Source organism: Leopardus geoffroyi, chromosome D4 (genome assembly GCF_018350155.1).
Source record: "Leopardus geoffroyi isolate Oge1 chromosome D4, O.geoffroyi_Oge1_pat1.0, whole genome shotgun sequence".
NCBI classification, from domain to species: Eukaryota; Metazoa; Chordata; class Mammalia; order Carnivora; family Felidae; genus Leopardus; species Leopardus geoffroyi.
Window position 1 is genome coordinate 45,527,286 of NC_059342.1, and position 22,427 is coordinate 45,549,712.

The following is a 22,427-nucleotide window of genomic DNA, read 5'->3' on the forward strand; positions in this document are numbered from 1 at the left end:
TTTTCAGTATGGTTTTTCATTTTCAAAATAAAAATTTAACTGTGTTATTTATATTTTTGTACGGTGGAATACTATTCGGTGCCCACGGATGTGTGAAATGGGCGGGAAAATAAAAATATTGGCGTTTTTTCTTTAACTAGAAAAGACTTAAGCTTTTCCCACTATTCTTTGTCTCTCTCTCTCTTTTTTTTTTTTTTTTTTTTTTGTTTTTAAGAAGTATTTGGAGATCATTTCACATTGAGCACTATATCAAAACTTATAATAAGGAAAATTGAAATTTGAGGTCTTGGAATTTAACATCCTGTTTTTCTTTTCTTTTTTTTTTTTTTTTTTTATTAAGTTTTTATTGTAATCCCAGTGTAGTGAACATACAGTGTTATATTAGTTTCGGGTGTACAATATAATGATTCAACAGTTCTGTGCATACTCAGGGCTCCTCAGAAGTGTTCCCGTTAGTCCCCATCACCCAGTTCTCCCAGCGCCCCACCCACCTCCCTTGTCTTTGCTTTTATACTTCAGCCCCCTTTCCTCTGCTATCTGCCCTTCAATGCTATGATCTTTTAAAAATACTTTGAAAAACTTGTGATTTCAACTTCTGAAGTTACCACATTTAGGAGCTCCCCTGGCCCCCCTCTACATTATCCTAATCCAATTTTCTGTTTATTTTTGTGTGTAAAGAATTTGGGTGTGAAAAGTTTTCTCTCTTGTACTGGAATCATGGTCTCTGAGGATTATTAACTGATGTGAGTAGTCTGTGACTGAACATGAACGCTGTTCGGGGTATCCAGCCGTGAGTTTCCGGCTCTCGGTCACAAACCCAGGGCATTCTTTAAAAGATCAAACAAGTTGGACACTGGGAGTGTTTCAATGATGCCAGTTAACATCAGAAGAGCTGGGCTCAGTGGTTGCGAATTGTGCTCATCTGAATAAATGCCACTGAGCTGGAAATAATGACGTGACTAAAATGATGCTGGCTGTGTACCATTCCACCATTCCAATGAGTAAAATATATTGGTTTAAGCTTATACAAGGGGTGAGTTTTCCTTTGGGGGGTAAATGGGGACATGGGGTGTAGAGAGGGAATTACTGAATCAGGGTAGTGGACTAAATAGCATTAATGTCTGAAAGGCTTTATGGATGTTTGAGATCTTACTGAAAGCATCATTTGGGTGCCTTCCAAGAACTTAAAAGGTTTGTTTTGAAAAAGATTTTATTCAGTGTTACCCTTAAGTGACCCAGAATTAAACTTTGATCAAAAATGGGATTATTATCTGTGGTGCTTAAACTCATCTCTGTGCCATGTAAACGTACGGATAAAAACAGAAGTATCTCACCCTCTCATTGCCTAAGATAAAATCGCTAAGAGGCTCATTTCTGGAAACACCGGTTCCGTATTAGACTTCACCTTGATTGGATGACTAAAATCACGTATTGGTGAAAGGTGGTTAACTTGCTTAGGAAATATTTGGAATTACGACAGTAAGAATTTGATAAGTCTCCACAACGGCACAGAATTACTCCATACGTCTCTAACACGCATGCAATTCTGGAAGTTGTATTTAGAAGAGGTAATATATGCATTCTGTTGTAGTTCTTTAGTTTTAAGTTTGGGAGACTCGTTATAGTAAAGGATTTGTTCGTTTGCGGACAGTACTGTTAGTTGGATGTCATTCTAAAGCTTTTTTTCGTGTTTTGAGTATGTATTACTTTTATGATTTCCGTAAGTTCGTACTACAAGTCACATGGTCTGGCTTTTGACCTTTATGAAAAGCTTGGCTTAATTTTTCTCACGATACTAAGGTGGAATGTATTGACCTAGGTTCTAATTCAGCATGAATGGTTAAGATAGTCTCAGGGGTACCATTCTTTCTGCTTCAGAGCCATGCCACATTGCCTCTACTTACGTAAGTGGTCATTTGACGAAGTAACTTAAGCAAATTGACATGAAATGACTTTGGTTTGACATGGTCGAAATACAGGTCAAATAAAAGAGTATCATTGACTTTGTTTCATTATATTATACTTAAAACTTCAGTTGGGGTATATTTCCTTTGCTTGCACTTGTTTGGCTTAGCTACTTTATGAAAGTTAAGGACTTCACAGAAAAATGAGTGGTGATAGTTTTTAGTATGTAGAGTGTTCAAAAGTTTGTGGGAAGTCTGAGCTACTAAATCAGAATCTCTAGAGACGAAGCGAAAGCTGTTTTTTGTTTGTTTGTTTGTTTGGTTGGTTGTTTTTTAATGACTTCCCCAGTGCGATGACGTGCAGTGATGTTTGGGACCAGTGGCAAGAGCAGCAACCTCTCAAGTGGATTGCATGCAAGCCTACCCATGAGGTATAGGAAGAAGATACTAGAATGTTTCTTATTTATCTTTTATCTCAAAAAGAGAAAGTAAGCTTTAATAATATTTAATATGTAGATTAATGGGTTTCTTATACTTCTCATCAGATGACCATGTGTCACCTAAAGTAGCCAGGTATTCTAAAGGAAGAGGGAGAGTTCCACAATGAAGAATGGCTTCATCATCACAGAGTAGCATCATCTCTCCTCTGTTACAATATGGCAGTCCATTACAGTTTACGCATACCAGCTAAGTGAATTTATAGGAGATATATATGCATACATGCATGTATATATACAAATGTATGTAGTCATTTTGCATATATTTATATGTGTGTGGAATGTGTGTGTATATACTATATATATGTGTGTGTATGTGTATATATATGTCCTATATATATGCACATATATATACATATACATATGTATGTATATATGTGTGTGTGTGTGTGTATATAGGACATGTATTTATACATATACACACATATATATACATGTCCTATATATATGTGTGTGTATATATATACACATGTATATACATACATATATACATATACATACATATGTATGTATATATATGTAGTTGTGTTATTTTATTGGACATGATGATTCTGGGTCTGGGTTGTTGAAAAGTTTATCTGAAGCACTGTTAACCATGACTTTATGGAATTTCTTTATTCCCTTGTGTAATGCCTAAGCACAACTACACACAAGTCATTTGTCTTTTTTTTTTAACAATTTAATTGCTGTCATTTTCTGACAACAGTGTCTTTTTAAGGAAATAAATGAAATAACATCTTTATTGAGATACAATCCACATCCATAAAGTTGACCGTTAAGGTGTATAATTCAGCGATTTTTAGTATATTCACAAAGTTGTGCATCGACTGCCATTACCATACTCCAGAACATTTCAAAATCACTCCTGTGGTAGGCTGCATAATGGCCTCCAAAGATATTCAGGTCCTAATCTCTGGAACCTATGAATATAACCTTGTGTAATAAAGAGGACTCTGAATATCTGATTAATAAGTTAAGGATCTTGAGATGGGTAGATTATGCCAGATTATCTGGGTGGTGCCTTAAATTTAACCACACCTGTCCCTGTAAGAAGGAGACAAGGAGAAAGAATGTGACGTGAAGCCGAAGGACCAAAGATAATGTGATATGATGAGGACATCCTGATCCAAGGAATACAGGCAGCTTCCAGAAACTAGAACAGGCAAGGAAATAGCTTCTCCTCCAGAAGCCCCAGAAGGAAGGAAATCAATGGCTTGATTTTTAGCTTTGTCAGACTTCTTTGAGCTCTGGCTTTCAGAACTGTAAGATAATACGTTTCTGTCATTTTAGGCCACTAAATTTGTGGTAATTCGTTACAGCAGCCACAGGAAATGAGTGCGATCTCTCAAAGAAACTGTACCGATTAGTAGTCACTCTCAATTGCCTGTGGGAAAAGCACAGTCCCTGGCAACCACTTTGTTTCTTAACAGACTTGCCTAGTCTGGACTTTTCTTGTAAGTGGAATCATGCAATTTAGAGCCTTTTGTGTCTGGCCTCTTTCACCTAGCACAACATTTTCAAGCACAACATTTCAAGCATAACCAAAACGTCACTCCTTTTTGTGGCTGAATAATATTCCACTGCATGGCTACAGCAAACTTTATTCATCCATTCATCAAAGGACGGACATTTGCATTATTTCTACTTTGTGGCTGTTTTGAATATGGCTTTGAAGATTTGTACACAGGTTTTTGCATGGACTTACGTTTTCCGTTCTCTGGATGGATACTTTGGAATGGGATTTCTGGGTCATATGCTTACTCTTTTTAATTTTTCATGGAACTGCCAAAATGTTCTCCCAAGTGGTTGCACCATTTTGCATTCTTCCATTTTTCCACATCCTCATCGACATTTGTTAATCGTCTTTTTTAATTGTAGTCATTCTATTGGATATGAAGTATCTCACTGTAGTTTTGATTGTAGTTTCCTATTGATTTAATGGTGTTGAATGTTTTTTCATGTGCTTGCTGGCAGATGATATTATTTACAGTATTTTTTTTTTCTGCTTTGGATAAATTGTTTTTTTTTTTTTAATTGTCAAATTAGCTAACATACAGTATAGTTCAAGAGTAGATTCTTGTGATTCATCACTTACATACAACACCCAGTGCTCATCCCATAAGTGCCCTCCTCAATGCCCATCACGCATTTTCCCCATCTCCCACCCACCACGAATCCACTCCCATCAACCCTCAGTTTGTTTTCTGTATTTAATTGTTTCTTATGGTTTGCCTCCCTGTTTTTATCTTATTTTTCCTTCCCTTCCCCTATGATTATCTGTTAAGTTTCTCAGATTCCACATATGAGTGAAATCATTATATCTTTCTCTGACTTATTTCTCTTAGCATGATACCTTCCACTTCGATGCACATTGTTGCAAATGGCAACACTTCTTTCTTTTTCATCACTGAATAGTATTCCATTGTATGTATGTATATATATATATATATATATATATATATATATATATATATATATATATACCACATCTTCTTTGTCTATTCACTAGTTGATGGAATTTGGGCTCTTTCCATAATTTGGCTATTGTTGATAGCACTGCTATAAACATTGGGGTGTATGTGCCCCTTCTAATCGGCATTTTTGTATCCTTTGGATAAATTCCTAGTAGTGCAGTTGCTGGGTTGTAGGGTAATTCTATTTTTAATTTTTTGAGGAACTTCCACACTGTTTTCCAGAGTGGCTATACCAGTTTGCATTCCCACCAACAGTGCACAAGAGGATGATGTCACTCTCCAGAGATAAATTGAATTCACATCCTTGCTAACATCTGTTGTTTCCTGAGTTACTTACAGTATTTTGTATGGAGATTGGAAGTGTCTCTGAAAAAAATCTGTATTACATAGAGGTTCAAATTCATTGAACTTAAAGATGTTTTACATTTTTTTCTAATGTTTATTTAGTTTTGAGAGAGAGAGAAAGAGAGAGAGAGTGAGAAAGAGGGGGGGGGGGCATGCACAGGGGAGGGGCAGAGAAGGAGGGAGACACAGAATCCAAAGCAGGCTCCAGGTTCTGAGCTGTCAGCATAGAGCCTGAGACGGGGCTCGAACTCACGAGCCATGAGATCATGACCTGAGCCGAAGTCAGATGCTTAACTGACTGAGCCACCCAGGCGGCCCTACATTTTTCTTTTATTAAGAACAATTGTTTCAAATTAACTTGGCCTAATATTTTCCTTCTTAGAGTTCATGTATATAACATGTGAATATATGTGCATATATGCTGGTATGCTAATTTTTCTTTTTCTTTTTCTTTCTCTTTCTTTTTTTTTTTTTTTTTTTTTTTAACCAGTAGAGATGTACAAACAGGCATGTCTATAGGGCACTGGATTAGAGGTTGCTCCAGTGTAACATATACTAAGATGTCTTTCAAAGGTGCCATCACACGCCATCTTTATGAAGAGGTCCGTTAAGGACGATCCCTTTTCTCAGGTTTTTTGTTATATATGGTTTTTGGAAATGCATTGCAAGAACAAGGACTTGACCTGAAGAAACTAGGATATAGCATTCACTTAGAGGAATTGCCTTTAAATGAGTAATTTAGGAGCAAATAGCATTATGTAATAACCACAAAGACAAAGAAAACAACTGTGCCATTTATTGAGTGCCTGTTGCAGTCAAGGCACAGCACTAAGTGTAACACACTTTATTTCATTTCATTATTACACCGTCTCTGTGAGGTTGGTGGTCTTGTCCTTATTTTATATGTGAAGGAGCTAAGACCCATGAGTATAAGTAATTTTTGCAAGGGCATATGGAGCCACAGGGCAGAGTTGGGATTTAAATGCAAGGGTAATTCCTTGCCTTTTATTCTGTATTTTGTCATATAACGTAATCAATTCTTCTCACTCATCTTCCCATCCCTACCCCCTTGTCCCCTCCTACCCCAAAGGTGGGGGAGACGTAGCCAACTGCCACTTGATAAATAAAAGGGCTGAAGGAGAATGGCTTAGAGATTTAGCAAGCAAGAGCATTTCCTTTTAGCCACAGAAAACTCAAGAACCACTTAGAAGTGGCTAGGGTTTAGAGTCAGCAGTTGCAGAACAGTGTTAAAGAGGGACTTGATTCTGGTTACAAGTGACATGCATCCTTGAGCCAAGCAAGACAGTCTGCTTTCTGAGCCAACCCTGTGGAGGAAAGGATACTCTGTTTTTGTTTCTATTCATTCATTCATGTTTGTTTATTCAACTAAAATTTGTGTGCCTACTGTGCACAAGGCACTGTTAGACGCTAGAGACAGAATGATGTAAAGGACAGACCTAGTTCATACCCTCGGGAAACTCTCCTCTTAGGTCGGGGGCCCCGAGCACACGGGCAGTTTAACCATTCGTGGTCCACCTCCTGTTTGCAGTTGTGATGAATTCTACAAAGCAGGACTGTACATTGCTTTGGAACAAGCTGAGTGAATTTGAGGTAACCTAAGAATGCTAGTAAAACTTTTGTTGTTATTAGTGAGGCCTTTCCCGGTTCATCGGGAAGTTAAATGATTGGTTTCTGTTCCTCCTTTATGAAATTTCTTTACCCTTCGGCTTCTTCTCTCCTTGTCCCAAAGCATCCCTCTGTATTTGAACGTGATAACTTGCTGTGAATATTGGTTTCCATGGTTGTGTTCCTGTGAGGTACTTTGGGGATGTAATAAGCTCTCTGTATTTCTTTCTAGTCCTAGTTCTGAACAGAGGAGTTGGCCTAGCAGATTTGGTGCCAGTTCGTTTGTGAGACGTTCTAATTGTCCAGGAAAGTTATGATTTCACATTTTGTATTCCACTCTCTCAATGAATTTTTACTTTTTGAAATATGTGTATTGAGGTTTTAAAGTATTTTTTTTTATTGCACGGCATGTTTATTCAAAAATCAGAAAATATGGGGGCGCCTGGGTGGCTCAGTCAGTTAGGCATCTGACTTCGGCTCAGGTCATGATCTCACGGTTCATGAGTTCGAGCCCCCCGTTGGGCTCTGTGCTGCCAGCTCAGAGCCTGGAACCTGCTTCAGATTCTGTGTCTCCCTCTCTCTGCCCCTTCCCTGCTTGCACTCTGTCTCTCTTTCTCTCTCTCTCAAAAATAAAGAAATATTAAAAAAAAATTTTTTAATCAGGAAATATGGATACATAAAATGTGTAACCAAAAAATGCATATGATGTCACTATCCAGAGATAAATCTAATGTAAACAATTTGCTATATAATTTTGCACCTTTTTCTTTCTAGATGGGTTGTATATCTATAGATATTTTTAAAAATGAGAGTGTATTGAGCATACTGTTTAATATGATCTGATTTTTTTCCTCTGAATATATTGCATATATCTCTTTCTGGCAATATGTATACACTATTTTATTTTATTTTATGTTTATTTTATTTTATGTTTATTTTATTTTATTTTATTTTATTTTATTTTATTTTATTTTATTTTATTTTATTTTATTTTATTTTATGTTTATTTATTTTGAGAGAGAGAGAGCGTGCGCGAAAGCATGAGGGAGCAAAGGGAAGGAGAGAATCCCAAGCAGGCCCCACGTTGTCAGCACAGAGCCCGATGTGGGGCTCGAACCCATGAACTGTGAGATCATGACCTGAGCCAAAATCAAGAGTCAGATGCTTAGCTGACTGAACCACCCAGGCACCCCATGTATACAAATTTTAGTGGCTAAATAGTATTTCATTGTACATTGCATGTATGACACTTTTACCAACCTTTTATTGATGGGTGTTTTGTTTGTTTCTCAGTTTTTACTATCATCTAGAGGGCTATGATGATTGTCCTTAGATCTAAACCTTAGTACATATCTCTAGTGTTTAAAGTCCTTAGAATAAGTTTTTACAAATGGAATCGCTGACCCAAGGGTATAAATGACCATCCATAAATATTTCTCCCTTTTGAACTCCTACCTGCATTAAGTGGGAGTGTTGATTTACCTATACTTTTTTCTGCACAGGATACAAAGTTTTCATACATGTCTTCATTTATTTTGGAAAACACGATTGACCATTGTAACTTAATTCTTTATTCTTACATATCAAAGTGAGCCTTTTACATCTGCTAACGTAGGTAATAGGCATTACTGAGGATTTGGTGACAGCCGAGAATAGAGGTTATGACACCTTGTAGCAAATGAGGAAACGCAAGGAAATCAAACACATTATTATTATTATTATTATTATTATTATTATTATTATTATTATTTTTACTGCAAGAAAAGCTTTACGTTGACATTTACTTTCTCATAGCCTAGAGTGGGAAGTTGTGGTAAGGAGTAATGTGAAGGCCTCGAAACCTTCTACACTCATATAGACACGTCTGGGTTACCTTCTGGGACGCCACGCGAGGATGTGGCCGTTCAGTGATTGTGTTGGGTGCTCTCCTCGCAGCCCCGTGTACCGCATCTAGATATCTGTGGTTGCACCAGGTTTCTGAGGATTGAAACTCAGCAGCCACTGCGGAGAAATGCATACACACTCTCCCAGGGAGGCTCCGCCCAGCCCTGCTTTCTGTCCCCAGCCTGGAGGTTAGGCTGCATAGAGTCACCGGAAAGGTAAAGCCAACCTCCGTGGATGCAGTCAGCTTGCTGAGGTTCCTCTTTTCCTCTCATGGGACTGTGTTAGCTTCAGCCCCCGACTCTAGCAGCCAGACGTCCGCTATGAAAGAGCGAGGGGAAAAGGGCGTGAAGGAGAAAGGAGAGCTTTTGAAGTACCGTTACTTCTTCTTTGCCTGGGAGCATTGTCCAAACAGTACGATGGGAGTGTGATGGTACGCACAGCCAGCTCAGGTGGACAAAGCCAAGGCCACACGAACCCCCTGTGTTCCCATCCCCGTCAGACCCAGAAGAGGGCTGGTTAAAGTCGGAAGCAGAGTGGTGGCCACGCAAGTGCTGAAAATGGATGGGGGTCGAATGTCTGGTCCATCTTTGGAAAACTACCCAAGTTAAAAGCAGAACGTAATCTTAATGCTGATGCCAAAAGTGAACATTAGTTGAGCGCTTATGCCTCGCCAGGAACTATCTTACGTCTTTTTTTTTTTTTTTAAACGTTTATTATTTAAAAAAAAATTTTTTTTTTAATGTTTATTTTTGAGACAGAGAAAGAACATGAATGAGGGAGGGTCAGAGAGAGGCAGACACAGAATCTGAAGCAGGCTCCAGGCTCTGAGCTGTCAGCACAGAGCCTGACGCAGGGCTCGAACCCATAAACCACGAGATCATGACCTGAGCCGAAGTCGGACCCTTAACCCACTGAGCCACTCAGGTCTTTTTTACAGCCACTCTTATGTCTTTTTACAGACATCTTCATAGTAACCTTGTGAGGTTGGTAATAATGCTGTGATGACTAAATTTATGTGTTAACTTGACTGACCAATGGGATGCTCAGATAACTGGGAGGGTGTTTCTGGTAAAGATTAGCATTTGAATCAGACTGAGAAAAGAGATCCTCCCTCACTGATCTGTGAGGGGGCAGTGTCCAGCCCATGGAGGGCTGGGAGTGGACCAAAAAGGTGAAGAAAGGGCAAAATTCTCTCTCTCGCTCTTTTTTTTTTAATGTTTATTTATTTTGGAGGGAGGAGGGGCGCACAGAGAGGAGACAGAAGATCTGAAGCAGTTCTGCACTGTCAGCCCGATGAGGGCCTTGAACTCACAAACTGTGAGATGCATAACCTGAGCGGAAATCAGAAGCTTAACCGGCTGAGCCACCCAGGCGCCCCAGGGCAAATTCTCTTCTTAACCTGGGACAGCTGTCTTCCATGCTTAGACGAGGGAGCTCAGGCCTTCAGACTCTGAGACTTACACCACTGGCTCCCTAGTTCTCAGACCCATGGACTTGGACTGAATTATAACGCTAGCTTTCCTGGTTCTGCAGCTTGCTTGGCAGCACGTTGTTTCCTGTCTCTCTGCCTGTCTGTCTGTCCACCTGTCCGTCCATTCATCCATCCATCCATCCACCCATCATCTCCTGCTGGTTCTGTTTCTCTGGCAAATCCTGACTTAATACCAATACTGTCCTTCATTTTGCAGATAAGGAAACTGAAGTTCATGCAGCCCGTTAGTGGCAGAGGCAAGGTTTGAACCTGGAGTTGGCTGATAGTCTCTCTAGGTTTGCCTGCTTTCCGTGTCGTATACATGGGGTCATATAATATGCGGTGTTTCATGACTGGCTTCTTTCATGCAGCTTAATGTTTTCAAGGCTCATCCCTGTTGTAGCATGTTAAATCTAAACTCTGAAGGTGCCACTGGCTATTATTTGCTTTGAGACCCTACAGGAGGCTCTTTAGTCCGTCCGCTCAGAAGTTTTCCAGCTTTGTGCAGTATTATTTTCCTGGCAGGTGTTTATGGATTGTACAGTTATCACCAGCCATACTTTTAGTTGATGTGGCGGGAATAGGTGTTAATTCCTGGCTTATGCTTTGCGGGAGGAGGAGCGATAATCATGCCTGGCAGTGAGGGTGTTTAAGAAAATGTTTGGAATTATATTAGGTTTCCCACGTGTGGTGGAAGACGTTTGGCTTCATTCTGTAGGATAAGAATATCGGAAGCTTTCAAGTGTCCCTGTAAAATGTTAATTGAGTGGTGTGGAAAGAAGAAACATGAATGTTAGTTTTTACCAAAGAATGATCACTTAGCCAAATATCATTTTAAAAATACACTAATTTTAGGTGTCATAGGAAAATAAATCTTTTTTTTTAAGCTTATTTATCTTCGAAAGGGGGGGGGAGGCACTGGGGGGGGCAGAGGATACAAAGTGGGCTCTGCGCTGAGCAGAGAGCCCTATGCGGGGCTCGAACTCACAAACGGTGAGACCATGACCTGAGCCAAAGTCGGAAGCTTAAGCGACTGAGCTGTCCAGGAGCCCCAAATCTTTTTTTTTTTTCTTTATGTAAACTATAGGGAAATGGAAGAATCATATTAATGTTAACTATGGAAAAATGATTAAGGCTCAAATCCATAAAATGGCTATGTATTTCCTTTAAAATACTCAGGTATTGGGGCGCCTGGGTGGCGCAGTCGGTTAAGCGTCCGACTTCAGCCAGGTCACGATCTCGCGGTCCGTGAGTTCGAGCCCCGCGTCAGGCTCTGGGCTGATGGCTCAGAGCCTGGAGCCTGTTTCCGATTCTGTGTCTCCCTCTCTCTCTGCCCCTCCCCCATTCATGCTCTGTCTCTCTCTGTCCCAAAAATAAATAAATGTTGAAAAAAAAAATTAAAAAAAAAATAAATAAAATAAAATACTCAGGTATTATATGTATGTAGTAGGAAAGTCATAAATAAGTTCTAACTGAGGAAAAGATTTTAAAAATCACCTCTAAACCTCAGTGATATGTATCTAACAAGAAAGAGATCATACTATGTTAAAGGGATGTATTATATATTCTTTTTTAATCCGTTTCTTCAACTAGTAGTTCACCGTGGGCACCAAGTCATGTGTCTACTTCTCACATTGAATTGAATGAACATGTGGCTGTAACATAGTAAATTTCCTGTTGTAGGATACTCAAATTATTCACTCTCTTGTTTTGATTGTTCATGTTGTAAACCACACTGTGAGAAGTGTTGTTGTTTTTTTTTTTTTGTATCTTAATCTTTATTATTTAGTGCGCTCACATTTCTGATGCAAATGGACAAATTAGGTTTGAAAAGAGGTTGGGGTGGGGTAACGTTGAGTCTCTACATTTTTATTTTTAAAAATTTTTGTATATGTTTGTTTATTTTTGAAAGAGACAGAAAGAGCGTGAGTTGGGGAGGGGCAGGGAGAGAGGGAGACACAGAATCCGAAGCAGGCTCCAGGCTCTGAGCTGTCGGCGCAGAGCGCGACGCGGGGCTCGAACCCACGGACTGCGAGATCATGACCTGAGACGCAGTTGGACACTTAACCAACTGAGCCATCCAGGTGCCCCTGCCTTTAGTTTTTATGAAACAGGAGGTTGGTTGTTTCTTCGGAAAGGGGTCTGAAGTATGTTTCTTCCTTGTTCTTAGGAAGTTGTAGACGAATCTGTTTAATTCAGGCACGCAAGACCGATGTTCACGATTGTTATCTACAAAGAACTCGTCAGTTGTATTATCCGCAAATCTGTGGATACATAGAGGGGGTGGAGGAAGATAGAAGAATCATTTTCAGTGAACATGTAGTTTGGTCGTGTTTCAGTAATGGCAACGTTGGTTACTCAGATGTCTTCGTGGAACTCCATCATTGTAAAGGGGACTAAACTCAATAGGTATTCCCAAACGTTTCATGTGTGCTGCTGAAAATTGTTCTGGAAAATGTTTTTAGAGCCTCTGTACTGACTGCTTAATCCATCAATTATTTTTGATGCGTAGCACGTTGTTGATTTTTCAATGTGAAATGGCACTAAATGACTTCTCAAGCTCTACACAGCGTGCTCATATTAATCCCTTTAGCCCTTATTTATTTTTGTTTTAAAACTTTTAAAAGTTTATTTTTATTTTGGGGGGAGAAAGAGAGGGTGGGAGGGAGGGAGGGAGACAGGGAGCATGAGCGGGGGGAGGGGCGGAGAGAGAGGGAGATACAGAATCCCAAGCAGTCTCCAGGCTCCTAGCTGCCAGCACAGAACCCAATGCAGGGGCTTGAATCCATGAATTGCAAGACCATGACTGAAGTCAAAGTTGATGGTCAACTGACTGAGCCCCAGCCGCTACCCCCCCCTCCCCTTTATCCCTTTTAAAAATTTGGGTGGGTGATGGGGCGCCTGGGTGGCTCAGTCAGTTAAGCTCAGGTCATGATCTCACAGCTGGTGAGTTCGAGCCCAACTTCGGGCTCTGTGCTGACAGATCAGAGCCTGGAGCCTGCTTGGGGATTCTGTGTCTCCTTCTCTCCCTGCCCCTCCCCTACTCGCGCCCAGCCTGTCTTTCAAAAATAAACATTAAGATAAATAAATAATAAAAAAATAAAACGTAGGTGGGCGATATTTTACTTTTGCTGCTAAGACACTGCGTTTGCTTTGCTTTCAGTTTCGTGTCTGCTGAACAGCTTTTTTAACAATTTGGGTTTTGGTTTTTTGTTTCTTGTGGGTTTTTTTTTTATTTTAAGCTATTTTGATCGAATTCCTATTATTTTTCTTTACTACCTTGAACTCTAACCTCCATTTCTCCTGAACAGTGGAAGGAACTGACCTTTAAAAAAAAAAATTCCCTCTGGTTATGTGGAAGGGAAGAGAGAACTAATCATTTTGTTGTCAGAGAATATTTCTGACACATTCTTACTGTGCGTTTGCTAGTTCATGCCAGAAGAATGCCCAACATGAAATAGATAATTAATCCGGACAGAATCTAGCAAAATTGAAAAGTGAACGTCCCTGCGGGGAGCTCTTTGTGTCATTCTTTCTGTTCCTGCAGAGAAATCAATGGAGTTTGCATCGGAAGAGACTATTTTCTATAGGGCAGTATCTCAGGGAAGCTGCGACTTCTCACAGGGGGAAATAAAAGAGAAACCTAAAATCCCTGGCCATTGAGAAGCGAGTCCCTTGGAGGGAGAGTCTAGATCAGTCTGTTTGATAAATGCCTCTCTGTTGTTACTTGTGTGGCTCACACAATTCTAAGCCCCTCCTGTTCAGATACTAGAATGACAAGTCTGCGCTCTAAACCGCCCAACTCTTTCTCCGAAATACAGAATAATTTGAAAGGTCTCTGGCGTGCTTCGTTTGGAGGTGGCCTGGAGAGGTTAAGGATTGTTAACAGGAGGGCAGCCTTACCACCTCAAGTACAAATATTTTACATTTGCTGAGCCACAGTTTGGGATTTAGATACGTGTTTCTACATTATTTGCCCTGAACAGGACAGAAATTGAGCAACTGTCATAGGAAATCATCGGAATTACTGCCCTTTAGATTATAAAGGACTTTTAAAAAGGCAAGTTAGTATATACCTCACTTATTCTCTAGGACACTGTCTTGATAATAAACTAGTCTCAGGCATTGACAGACTGCAAAATTGCCTAAATAAACCTGGGCTAGTCATTTTCTTATGCTTCTAACCTTTAACCCCATATTATTAGGGTAAGAAAGAATGTTATTTTTCTCATTGTTTCTGCTCCATTGATTGTGTCTGCTTAAACTCCCTCTTATCCCCTGTTATTGTATTTTCGTAACAGAAGCATCCTGTTTTATGAATTGTGGGTGCTGAATTAGCTTAAGAGGACTTCAGTGCACGATGATGACCTGAGTCCTTTAATTGTGAAGACAGTTTCTTTTACCTTCATTATGAAAAGGGCAAATAAGGCAGTTTTCATTGCCTAAATATATATATACATATGTATATGTATATATGTATACACACACACACACACACACACACACACACACACATATGTAAAGCTTTCCCTCTGTTGGAAAAAAGCATCGGGACAAAAGGAGTAGGCTGTTCCCAGGAATTTCTAGAAATAGCTTTTGGAAGTAAAATTAGAAGATAGCTATCTGATGTTCCTCTGTGAAGGAATAAAGTCATTCTTAAGGCACGAGGATTCGTTATTTCTTCCTTCAGCTATAACAGCAGTAACCATCTTTTACAGCGTACAAAGCACGTTTGCATACAATTGTCTCAACATTGCCTTTACTGCTAACCTTGTGCTATACGCAGAGCAGGTGTTTCTAGTATTATTTCCGTTTTGCAGCTGGGGAAACAGATTGAAGGAGATTAATGACTTTGCCGTAGTCACACAGCTACCAAATGGGAGAGCCTGGGGCTTTTGAACTCTAATCGTGTGCTCTTTCGAGTGGACCACACTGCCCAGAGTCTTCTTAATCTGTGCTGTGTAGTGTTGCTAAGATTCTCATGGACGCATGACATGGCAAAAATATCATTCTCCCCGAGAAACACAGTCGGCAATAAAATATGCATAAGGTAAGCACTTAGAATGGGTATATTCTCCAAAACTCATAGATGAACTAAGCAAGATGTTCAGAGTAATTTGTCCGTAAATATTCATATGCTCTATGTTCATAATACCTAGGTGTTCCATCTACTTTATGTATTCTTGTTTGTTTTGCCCTTACTAGTGAATGGTGGATTTAGTGTTGTAGGCTGATAGTTTCCTCAGCACCTTTAAGATGTTATTGCATGGTCCCTGGTCTTGGTAATTTTGAGGTCTGCTGTTACTCTAACAGATAGTCTCTATTTTTTGATATTCTCTTTTTTTTCCCATTTGGCTTTGAAGATTATCTCTTTGCCTTTGGTGCTAAATAGCCATCTTATAATGTATGTGAATGGAAACTTATTTTTCTTGCTGAGGGCTTAGAGAATTAATGTCTTTCATTGACTTTGGGATTTCTTCGCCATTATTTCTTTAAGTAGTTCTTTTTTTTCTCTCTCTCTCTATTCCTATTTTTAAACTTTTATTTTGAAATAACTTTCAGGGGCACCCGGGTGGCTCAGTAGGTTAAACATCCAACTCTTGACTTGTGCGCTCAGGTCAAGATCTCACGGTTCACGAGATCGAGCCCCGCATCGGACTCTGCCAGCACAGAGACTGCTTGGGATTCTGTCTCTTTCTCTCTCTTTTTTCCCCTCCCCTGCTCGCTCACTCTCCTCTCAAAAAAATAAGTAAAAAATAAGTAACTTTCAAAAGGTTTCAAAAAATAGTGCAGAGAGGTATATACATAGAATGGAATCGTATTTAGTGATAAAAAGAACAAGTACCAGTACATGCTATGATGTAGATGAACCTTAAAAGCAATTTGCTAATTGAAAGAAGCCAATAATGAAAGACCACATATTGCATGATCCCCTTTATAGAAAAGATCTAGAAAAGGCAAACTTATGAAGATAGAAAATAGATTTATGGTAGTCTAGGATTGGGAAGACTGGAGCGAAATGAGTGATGAATGATTATGGGGTTCCTCTTTGAGGTGATGAAACTGTTGCAGAATTGATTATGATGATAGTTGCCGAACTTTGGGAGTATCCTGAAAACCATCGAATTGTACACAGGTGGTGAATCGTATGTGAATTATATCTCAAAAAAGCTGTTAGAAACAACAACAACAAAAAAGAAAACTAGTACGGAGAGCTCGTGTATATTTTTCACTCTGCTTTCCCTAGTGTTAACATCTTACGTTCATTACTATAGCGCAGCCACCAAAACTAAGAAATTAACGTTGGTGCAGTGCCATTAACTGGACTGCAGACTTTATTCGGGCTTCGCAGTTTTCCCACTACTGTCCTTTTTTTTTGTTCCAGGATCCATTCTAGGATCTCACGTGGCACTTGTGCCACGTTACCTAGCTCATCCAGTCTGTGCCAGTTTCTCGGTCTCCTCAACATTCTTGATGCTGACACTTTATTTATGTATTTATTTTTGAGAGAGTGTGTATGTGAGTCGGGGAGGGGCAGGGAGGGAGAGAGAGAATCCCAAGCAGTCTCTGTGCTCTCTGCGCAGAGCCCAACATGGCACTCGATCTCATGACCCGAGCTGAAGTCCAGACCTGGATGCTTAACCGACTGAGTCACCCAGGCGCCCAACGCCGACATTTTTGAAGAGTCCTGGTTAGGTATTTTGTAACATGTCCTTCGACTTGGGTGTACATGGTCTTTCCTCATGATTAGACTGAGCTTGTGCATTTTTTGGCAAGGATACTCCAGGAGTAGTGTTTCTCACCGTATCATATCAGGAGTACATGATGTTGGTATGTGTCATTACTGGTGATATTGACCTTCACTACTCAATACTCGGTGAATGTGATACATCCTGGGTTTTTCTACATCACACTTACTGGTTTTTTTCTATTGTAATTAACACATTTCTTGGAGGAGGTACTTTGAGACCATCCAGTTGTCCTGTTTGTCCTCACACTTTTGTCCACTAATCTTACCCACCAGCAGCTCTTGCCTGTGACAGTGGTGTCCTGTGGTGTCTAATGGTGATGATTTCTTTCTTTCGTTGCTTCTGCATTTATTTATTGGAATTTTTCTCTAAGGAAGAGCTGTGCCTTCTTTTTTATTTGCTTATTTATTTATCTAGCTATGCCTCTGTGGACTCAGGGGATATTTATTTGGCCATTGGGAACACTTTAAAATTGGCTCTTAGGCCCCTTCAACAAGTTGACATCCTTTTTTGAACACATCCCTACTTTTGGCATCATAAGATGCTCCAGACTTATGTTACATTTTCTTAGTCTAGTCCTGGAATCAACCACTTCTCCAAGGGCCATTCTAAAATTAAACTCCTTTAGGAACTCTTGATAAACATAAGGAAGGCCACCTCTTTTGATACAACCCGATTTTGAATTTCTTTTTATATTTTGTAACTCTGATCTCTCTGGTGAGTGTTTAGGACAACTTCTTATCTGTTGGGTCAATTTCAATGATGACATGCTTTGATTCTGGAGATTGGCTCTTTTCCAAACTTGCCTCTTCTTTTCCATCATGCCATACTCTTTTTTTTTTTTTTTTAAGTTTATTTATTCGTTTTGAGAGACAGAGCAGGGGAGGAGCAGGGAGAGAGGAAGAGAGAGGGAGAATCCCAAGCAGGCTCCACGCTGTCCGCACAGAACCCCATGTGGAGCTCGATCTCACAAACGGTGAGATCATGACTTGAGCTAAAATCAAGAGTTGGATGCTTAACCGACTGAGTGACTCAGACACCCCCATCATGCCATACTCTTTTACTGGGAATTAAATGCCCTGTCTGAAATCTTTAATTCTTTCAAGTACTTCTGTATTTCCATTTTGTTATCTGAAGGTCTTGGGATTTTTAGCCCTGCTGTTTGTTGCTTTAAAAAGTTCTTTCATGTCGGACTGTATCGTTACAGTTTTCCGAACTCCTTTTTTAGAGGAGAGTATTTTACTTCATTTTTCCGTGTGAACCATTTGGGTTATGTGTTGGAGGAATAGCCCTTGAAGTGATCCGGGTGCCCCCCACGTCACTGCCATTTTTTATGTTAATGTCTCAGCTTGTTGGTTTTCAGCCCAGCTGTTACACTAAGGGTGCAGCCCTTCAAGGGTGCTCCGTTCCAACTCCCTGCCTCCTGTAGGCTAAAGGTAGTATCTCCTCTTTCCATGTGGACTTCGAAACACAAGCTATTAGGTTATGGAAACTGACAACTTTCTTAAAATACCTCAGTGTAGTTGTTTCCCTTCTTGTTTCGGACACTGGGTAATTAACACCAACCCCTCCCGCCCCTTTTTTTTTCCTTTTCAGCTCAGCTGTATGCAGCAGAATTTCCTTCATTATCAGTCATTTCAGGTGTGGCCTATCCCATTGCTAGAGCCAGAAGTCAATTTGCTTTCTGAAACCAGACAAGTCATTGGGTGATGCATAGTAGAGGCAGAACAAGCCAGTAAACTGACGAACCTGATGTAATTTGACAGGTTGTTCAAGTCAAATGGGTAGTGTGGGTCAGATCCACGGGGTTCCACGAGATGCACGTAGCAAGATGGTAACAGATTAAATCTAAGATGCTCTCAGGGTCAGAAGATCTCTGAGATGTGGTGTCAAGAATAGCCCAGAGTTGGGAAGGTCAGAGAAAGCAGCCTTCTTTACTAGAGGCTGCCCTGTTTCCGATTATGTATGGGAGCAAGCCGGATTTACAAGTATTCCCTGCAGGTATCCTTTGCTTATGTTTAAGGCCACAGTTCATGGCTGGGGTTCTGAAATATTTTCCATATGTCCAGTACCATTTCAGGCATTAGCTTTCAAACTTTCTAGGCGGAAGACTTCTTGAAAAAAGTTCTGCGAGCCCTTGACAATACTTGGAGGATATAGCCTTCCTCCCCACCCACCACCCATGGAAAGGGCAAGGCCCTTTTTGTACTTCTGTACTTGGTGGCCAGACGTCGTCTCTGCTGGTGGGCAGGGTGCATCAGAGCATCTGTGCGGCCATACTTGGCTCGGCGTATTTTGATTTGTAGAAATATTCAAACGACAAAGCTATTGTCGACCAACCTCACATCTGAGTTATAGTACTTTCCTTTCCTCTTGCTTGCAGGATATTTCTCTCTGGATGTCTTTCCGTCAACTCACAGCAAACATCTCCCACACGGAACTCCTCATCTCCTACAGATACGCTTTTTCGTCCGCTTTTCCCTCCTTTTTACATCTTGCTTTTTATTCACTCGGGTCTTTAGGTGCAAAACCTGTCCCTTCCCAATTCATCCTCCTAGTTCTTTGCGTTCTTTTATTCTCCATCTCACATTTAGTACTCCTCAGGTTCCAGGACCATGAGTCGTTGATAAGGACTGATAATCTGATATATACTTATTATCATGCGCGGTGAGTGGGGAAGGAGAATCAAAAGACATGATCATTGTCTTCAGAGAACTTAATATCTACTTGAGGAGACAACTTACATTCACGAAAATAGTGAATAATACTAGACAGTATATAATTAAATGCTAAATTGGGTGGTACAGAGTTTTCAGAGTTGGAAGGTGGAGGAAAGGAAAGGGATAAAAGGAGGGCTTGAATTGTAAGAAAACTTAATTGTGGAACTGGGCTTTGAACTGGGTCTTGAAACACCTCAGTTGGAATCGGACAGGCGTTTAAAAAAAATTTTTTTTTCAACGTTTATTCATTTTTGGGACAGAGAGAGACAGAGCATGAACGGGGGAGGGGCAGAGAGAGAGGGAGACACAGAATCCGAAACAGGCTCCAGGCTCTGAGCCATCAGCCCAGAGCCTGACGCGGGGCTCGAACTCACGGACCACGAGATCGTGACCTGGCTGAGGTCGGACGCTTAACCGACTGTGCCACCCAGGCGCCCCCGGACAGGCGTTTAAAGTGAAGAGAAAGCATAGACAATTAGTGAGTACAGTTAGTGAGCATGGAGTTTTTGGAAAATATTTGAGGCTCTGTATGTGATAGGGACCAGTGAGAAATAGGAATTAGTTTGGGTGACTGCTTTGACTTTGGCTATGAGACTACCAGAAGAATCTTTCAAAAGTAGCATTTCAGTTTTTAACCGGGGGGGGGGGGGCAGGGGTGGGTGGGCGACAGAGAGAGAGAGAGAATCTTTAAGCAAGCCCCACATTCAGTGCAGAGCCTGATGCAGGGCTCGATCCCATGACCCTGGAATCATGACCTGAGCTGAAATCAAGAGTTGGACATTCAGCCAACTGAGCCACCCAGGTGCCCCTGGCATTTTAATTTTGATTGTTCCCCAACTCAGAAACCCCTGGAGGATTCCTTTTCTTTTTTGATTCTGATTGAAACTGTTTTGGTATCCTAGGGACTCTCTGATGTGCCAGTCTTTCCTCACCGGTACTTTGGGCACTGGTTTTGTGTTTTGTGTTCTGACTTAATGCTTTCCACTTTCTCCTGGAGTGTCTGCCTGATTTCTGTCCATTCCTTCCTCAAGTCCCATCTCACGGCTTCCTGGCTCTCGATGTTCTCTCTGATGACCCCTACCCCCAGACAAAGCTTTACTCCCCGGTGCCTCCTGAAGCTCTTTTCTGTTGAAGACAGTTTAGGTTCTAACCATACACCTTTCGTTTCCTGATAATTTAGAATTGCATACGTTTCTCTTCTTTTCCAATAAGGGCTAAGTTCTTTGAAATGTTCGATTGTGTTTTATATTCCATTGTTCCTCTTAGTACTTTATGCTTCTCTGTGGGGCTCGAACTCACAAACTTCGAGATCACAAACTGACCCTCAACCAACTGAGCCTCCGAGGTGCCCCCTTAGTATATGTTAATGGGATCCAAATTTGTAGTGGACCCCAAGCCAAAGACCACTTTTCTGCTCTTTCGTGGAAAGAAGAAAATAAGAGCAAAAGCGTCAACTCCAGCTGTTCTGAGATATTCTTCACCGTCTCCTCTTTAAGCCTCTCCTTAATCTGTGTCCTTAAGTATATTCATTTATCTTTGACAGCTTTTCACTTACTACCTTATGTAGTTTTTCCTAAATAATGTATGTTTATAGATGGAGATAAATTGTGTGTTAATTGAAGCTTCAGAGAAGAGATGGGAGTATTTGAGAAAGATTAATCCTTGTTAAACTCTATCTAATTGATCTGTGTTGGCACTCTTCCTGCCTGAGTTTTAAAATTTTTTTTTTTTCAACGTTTACTTATTTTTGGGACAGAGAGAGACAGAGCATGAACGGGGGAGGGGCAGAGAGAGAGGGAGACACAGAATCGGAAGCAGGCTCCAGGCTCTGAGCCATCAGCCCAGAGCCTGACGCGGGGCTCGAACTCACAGACCGCGAGATCGTGACCTGGCTGAAGTCGGACGCTTAACCGACTGCGCCACCCAGGCGCCCCTGAGTTTTAAAATTTTGATAAAATATCTGTACATGAAGAAATCATCTGTTGTAGTTGGGATCGAACTTAAGAGACATTTGAATATCCAGAAAACGAGATACTGAAATGAACGATACTGAAATGAACTAAGAACACTTGATTTAGAAAATTGGGTCAAGTTAAAAATAACATTTTTGTTGGGCGGTGGGGTGTTGTTGTTGTTGTTGTTTTGTTTTCTTTGTAAAGAGACTTCACGCCCAGCTCAGAGCCCATCACAGGGCTTGAACTCACAGCCCTAAGATAAGACCAGAGCTGAGATCAATAGTCAGACACTTAACTGACTGAGCCACCCAGGCATCCCAGAGCTGTAGTTTTATTTTATCATTTAACAGTCTCTTAAAAAAATCTGTAGAGACTTTGAAAACCAAGGTTTAAAGTAATTTATCTACCAATCTGTCGATATATTTATATATATATTTTAAAGTAAGCTCTGTGCCCAGCATGGGGCTTTAACTTATCACCCTGAGATCCAGAGTTGCTTGCTCTACTAACTGAGCCATCTAGGAACCCCAATTATTATTTTAAAGTTTATTTATGAATGAGAGAGAGAGAGAAAGAGCAACCAGGGGAGGGGCAGAGAGAGAGAAGGAGAGAGGGCAACTCCCAAACAGGCTGTGCATTGACAGTGAGGGGTTTGAACTCACGAACGGGGAGATCATGACCTGAGCTAAAATCAAGAGTCAGGCACTTAACCGACCAAACCACCCAGGCGCCCCCCCCATTATTATTTTAAATAATACACTTATTCTCCAGACTCCTTTAAATGTTTGCAAGATGACTTGAG

The 22,427-nt window shown here is 40.6% G+C and overlaps 1 protein-coding gene across 5 annotated transcripts in view; it reads left to right on the plus strand.

Annotated features, from left to right (window-relative positions):
- Nucleotides 1–22,427, plus strand: part of FOCAD (focadhesin) — a 322,833-nt gene that overhangs the window by 170,267 nt on the left and 130,139 nt on the right. The gene's annotated exons all lie outside the window — the stretch shown is intronic.